The following is a 6000-nucleotide window of genomic DNA, read 5'->3' as shown; positions in this document are numbered from 1 at the left end:
AGTTACCAACACAATTAAAAATCATATTGATTTTTACATTTAAATTTTGTAGCTATATAAAGAATTTTTCTCTACACAATATTAATTTTGGGTTGTGGTGTAGTAGTAGAGTCCCAAAATACCACATGTTGAAAGCGACCTGTTTTGATCAATTAAAAAATGGTGGAGATCTTTGTAATTCTAGTGCTCTCAATTTTTTATTAACTTGGGTTGGAAATAAAGGTTACTTCCATTGCCTTGTACATTTTGAAGGAACAAGAATAGGTGCAAGAACTATATGAGGAGAGGAAAATGCCAACAATGTTTGACAAGTGAGTGGTGGACGCTCCTTAGGATATCATAAACCATCCTCCTCTATCAATGAAGGCAAGGGCTTATATTAAACTAGCCTAGATTGATCTTAACTCTAGATCTACCAAGCGTTGAGAGGGATCAAATCTCTTGAGATGAAAACCTCTTTTAAAGTGAAAAGAGATTTGATCCCTCTCAACACTTGGTAGATCCAAAGTTAAAATAAATCTAAGCCAGTTGATAAGTTTGATCATGATCCTCCCCAAATTACTCCAATAAATTATTGATTCACCATAATTGCGTTGAAAGGCGCTCTACAACCTAGTATAGGGGAGATGTGTAGGCGTTAGGCGTAATGTAGGAAAGATTGTATGTTAACATTTTTTAAATATTTTATTTTATTTTATAACATTTGTTAAATTAAATCTAAAAGAAAAAAGGTATAGGGGAGATGTAATGGTGCAAAATAATGATTTCGTAACTATATTAAAATTTAATTAATAAGCACATAAAAACTTAATACTTACAATAAACTTATAATATAACAAGATTATTAACTATGCATATTCACCCCTATTTTACCATGGATATTATTAACTTGTAAATAGGCTTTGTTATAATACTATGAGCCAATAACATGACTTATCAATACCACATCCCAAAAACCATAACTCATTTCGAATTCAAAATATTTTATAAATATTTTATTTTATTTTTATTTTATAGCATTTTTAAAATTAAATCTAAAAGCAAATAGGTATGATTTATGAGGGAGATGTTGTAATGTTCTGTAAATGAAATCAAAATAGAATTAAAATAAAATAAAAAATTTAATAATTATAATTATCAATAAAACATTTTGATTTACTCAAAATAAATAAAACTAAAGATTAAAATAAAAGAAAAGAAAAAACATAAAATTAATAATTATTATTAACAATAAAACCAATTTAGATTCATCTTAACTCTGGATCTAACAAGTGTCGAGAGGGATCAAATCTCTTGAGATGCAAACCTATTTTAGAGTGAACAGAGATTTGATCCATCTCAACGCTTGGTAGATCTGATGTTAAGATGGATCTAGGCTGGTTAAAAATTCATTTAAACCTAAAACCTAATTAATGCTAAACCATACATAAGCCAATTAATTACACCATAAGGTGTTTCCCCTTGGACGAATGGCTCTCTCGCTGTCATTCTCAGTCGTCTGATCATTTGTTAGACGATTAGAGTATCTTGCATTGTTGATTCCCAATCGCCAAGTAACCATTGAACCAATTGCATACATTTTCCGAGGTCTGCCCTGGGTACATTATAACACCAACATTGACGCCACAGAGAGAGGGTATGTTGGTGACATTGGTGGAGTTGTAGGAGGAGGAAGCAACCACAAATTTGATGCATCTACACACCACTTCCTGTACACAATAGACGTAGCCACAATGATCAGACTCTTAACACTATTTTAGCACGTCGTCGTGGGGTTAGCAACATCCCTAGTGAAAAAAGAAAAGTGAGGGAGAAGGTAAAAACAACAATAGTGTAAGAAAAGAAATGCCATCGTATATCACTTCCATTGTTGTTGCTTGTAATGCTAATGCAAACACAAGAACTTTCCATAATGTGCTCCTCCTCATATTTTACAACATAAACCCTAATTATCAAACAATGCGTTGTCGTGGTGAGCAACATAACCCATGTATATATACATGGATAGATTTTTGTATATGAAACAATGTTTAATGGGCTCAAATTTCTTGCTAGACATGATGGATCGATGTGTGACTCCACTGATAATGAAAATATAGGGGAAAAGAGAGTAGGAACATTTCTTTTCAGATGTTGACAAAATGTGGATTTAGTGGATAGGCTTCTTTGAATATCAATGTTTTTCTTCCCATACTTATGTAAATTTCAGTGGAAATACTTCTTTGAATAACAACGTTTTGATTCCTTACTCTTCATATTTGAGACAATGGGATGAGTTGTGCACCAAATATAGTTGTTGCAATTTTAATCATCTAGTACATGAATGACACCTCTATCAACTTACCCAAAAATATTATTCATGAATAAATTTGCACTTTTCATTTCTTTGCATTAGTCTTATACAATGGAGTTGGAGAATGGATGAAATATAATTTGAATGTTGGACTTGGCTAGGATCCATGAATTCGCGAGAGTGAGCATTACAGAGACTTCGTTGTTTTTCATTAAATAACATCCAGTGAGAAACTAAATGAGCGAGGGTGGGGCCATTACATGTCATCACATCAAATGAGCAAAGCCATAAATAATCACACCAGAGTAATGAGGGAGGATGAAACAAAATGATGTCGTTGGCTTCGGTATTTTCTACTCCTATCATTCCACACTAAATCTATATATGGGTTTATATCTCTCTATATATATGGTTATAATTTTGGGCTTCTAGGTTTATATTAGGAGTTTATTTACTTACCATAAGTAAGGTTGCACACTTCATTAACTTGTCGGATATGTACTTATAATTTAGAAAACCATATATTGATATGTTTTTTTTAACACCGTTCCTTGTGTTAACCTCTTAATAAGGTGAAGGAAGAGAAATGTATACTTTGGAAAGGACTATTCTTGAGATTTTAATAAAATAATTTAAAATGATTATTTTTCATATATATATATATATAATAGGATGGTTAGTGTATTATTTTTATTTTTAAATATTTATATTATCTATTTAGAAAAATTATTTTTATACATTAATTACAATTATATAGGAAGATAGATTATTTAACTATAATTCAATATAGATATTAATATTTATATATCTTTTGAATCAAGCCATGGTTACACTATCATTTTATACTATATAATAATTTCATTCCATTGTTAATACAATTTAATATTATGGTGGGAAGTTATAATACTTTGTAAATTAATATATGTAAATGAAGTATATTATATTATCTTCATATTTTGGGAGATTTTATTGAATGAAACACCTATTATAGAACATGTCTTAGGAGAAAGAGCATGTGCTCTCATAATGTGCTTTATCATAAGACCGATCAATGAAATCATATCAACATATGTCAACTTGATTTTTGATGTTGTTGGTGTTGCTACTAACATCTTCCCTTCGTGCACTATACATAGAAAAGATGGATTTGAAGATATTAAGCAAAAAAATAACCTTCAAGACAAATTTGGATATAGCATGGATGCCACCTTATGGGTTGGGAGGTGGGGGGGAATTGATGCAAAATAAAAAGACATCTCCTCTGTACGCATCACTGGAAGAAATCATATTGTTGCAATTAAGTCTACTCGTGTCCATGAATTCAACTGAAAAAAAGTTGGAACTACATCAAAATCCATTGTTCTTCTCAACCCTGATATTGAAGAGGCTCATACTCTAAAAGCACGATTCTAAAAGGACAACTTAGCTACAACTTCTCCATCCTTGACTACAAGATATGCATCTTCTTCTACCCAACTGCCTAAAAAAATAACACTTGTTGAGCTTTCCAACATTGACGCCTCTAAGAATTTCACACCCTTTTAGGTGAAGGCTACAATAACAAAAATATGGATGGAAAATTTTTGTTATCTTCCTTGCCCTTCTATCATTGCTGGGAAAAAATGCATGCAAAAACTCATTCCCAATCATGTAAACACATGGCATTGTCCTAAATGCAACATTGATGTAATTGAATGTGATTATAGATACTTAAAATCGACATACAAGATCACACAGGAGAGTTTCTTTAAACAATTGCTTTTGAAGATGCAACATCTACCATACTTGGCATTAGTGCAAAATACTTCCACTTATTATCTTCAAACCCAGATGCAATCAAGGGGATTGCCTCTAAAGTACTTTGGATAGATCACCTCTTCACATTGTCAGTGAAGATGGAAACATTTAGAGAAATACCTCGCATGAATTTTGTCATCATTAAGAAAGAAAATTTTTAATTCTCATCAGGCAACAACCTCATCCTTGAAGAAATAAATAAAAGTTGCAAATCATAAATAGATTTAATTACATATACCTCTACAATTTGTTGTAATGTCTTCTTAACATATAGTCCTCATATGCCTCCTCGATTATATGTACTATTTCAATGTTTAAATTTTTTTTGAACACATGTTGCATATGGATTTAATTACATGTACCATTGCAGATTGTTGTAATGTTTTCTCAACATATAGTTATTGTATGCCCTCTGCTATATGTAATATTCCGATGTGTAAATACACTTTTCAACATTGCATTTTCCCTCTTGTAACAAATCATGGAACTTGATGAGTCCAACAAATGCATTTATTTACATATGTTGTTGCAATATACTCAAATGTTTCTTCATGCATACTATTCAAATGTTTAAATTCCCTTTCCATATGTAAAGCAATTCCACACCTCATTTTATTCATGTGATAATGTAACATAAGAATATTTTGTTCTTCACTTGCTATTATTTATTAATTGTTATTCAATGTTATCCTTCTTTCTGTTCCCCATAACATTCTATTTTTTTCCTTTGTCACATCTAGGTGCCTTACCTTGTTTGAAGTTACTTCCACAATAGTCCACTACTTCTAATGATGAACATTCTCGAAGATACTATGCCACAAATAAATAACGAATAAATGCACACTGATGTGAATTTTATCATTCTAATAAAGTCTCCACAAACTCCCAAAGAAAAAGGAAACAAAAAATCACCCAACCCTCCCTCTCTCAGTCATATGCCACTACTTCACATTTTCCCTTAAACCCAAATGTGGCTACCACTTCCCACTTCCAAAAAAATCCTCTTTTACAATAAAAAAAATATCTTTCTCATTAACAAACCACTCAGACAAACACACACACTATTCATCATGCCACCAACTTGCTAGCACATGCTTTTAACAACACCCACATTACCCATGCACATCATGAATTTCGTGCAAGGATTGATAAACTCCCACCAACAAATTCATGTTCCATTTGTCTTGAATCATACCCTGGAATCCATCTTTGCATCTCCAACAACATGCATTGTTGCTCCAAATGCATGTTTGAAACAAACAACCATCACTTCTCATTGTGGAACAACATGGACCCTTGTCCTCAACTGCTTGTCTTGGCTTGTCTTACATAAATCAAAGAAATGCTCATACCTAAAGTCAACCTGATACTCCAAGTAATGCATGCACATGGTGGCCAATATAAATATAGTGGCCACACAATAAGCTTCCCACAAGACATTACAACAATAACCAATATCTTACCTCGACATGTTGAGGACTTAGACATCTTGTTGGTTACCCATCGTAGCTTTGATCATTGAGATTACAATTCCAATAACATTACTAATTGAAGAACCAACCAAGGTGGGAAGCGGTTTTCGCAATTCCTATAGTTCCGCCCATTGCAATGTAAATAGATATCGTGTTTTTCCCACATTGGAATACAAACTATCAAATGACCCCTACTCTAAAGATGCTTGTGTTGACCACAAAACACTTACATTTTTACCAACTTCCCCACTGACGTCTTCACTTCTCCTTGTTATTCTAACATTAATGATCCAACCACCCATCAATGATATACAACTCTCTTTGCATACCATCTAGATTCCACTAGCCCAAATCTCCAACAAACATAATCATTTATACCCATTATTCCCAATACACATACAAAAGTAAAAGAAATATGATGATATTTACAAGCACCCA

Source organism: Pinus tabuliformis, chromosome X (genome assembly GCF_031772625.1).
Source record: "Pinus tabuliformis cultivar Carrire ecotype Pingquan chromosome X, CPIR1, whole genome shotgun sequence".
Lineage (NCBI taxonomy): Eukaryota > Viridiplantae > Streptophyta > Pinopsida > Pinales > Pinaceae > Pinus > Pinus tabuliformis.
The sequence above is the reverse complement of the archived record's forward strand: the minus strand, read 5'-3'. Positions refer to the sequence as shown.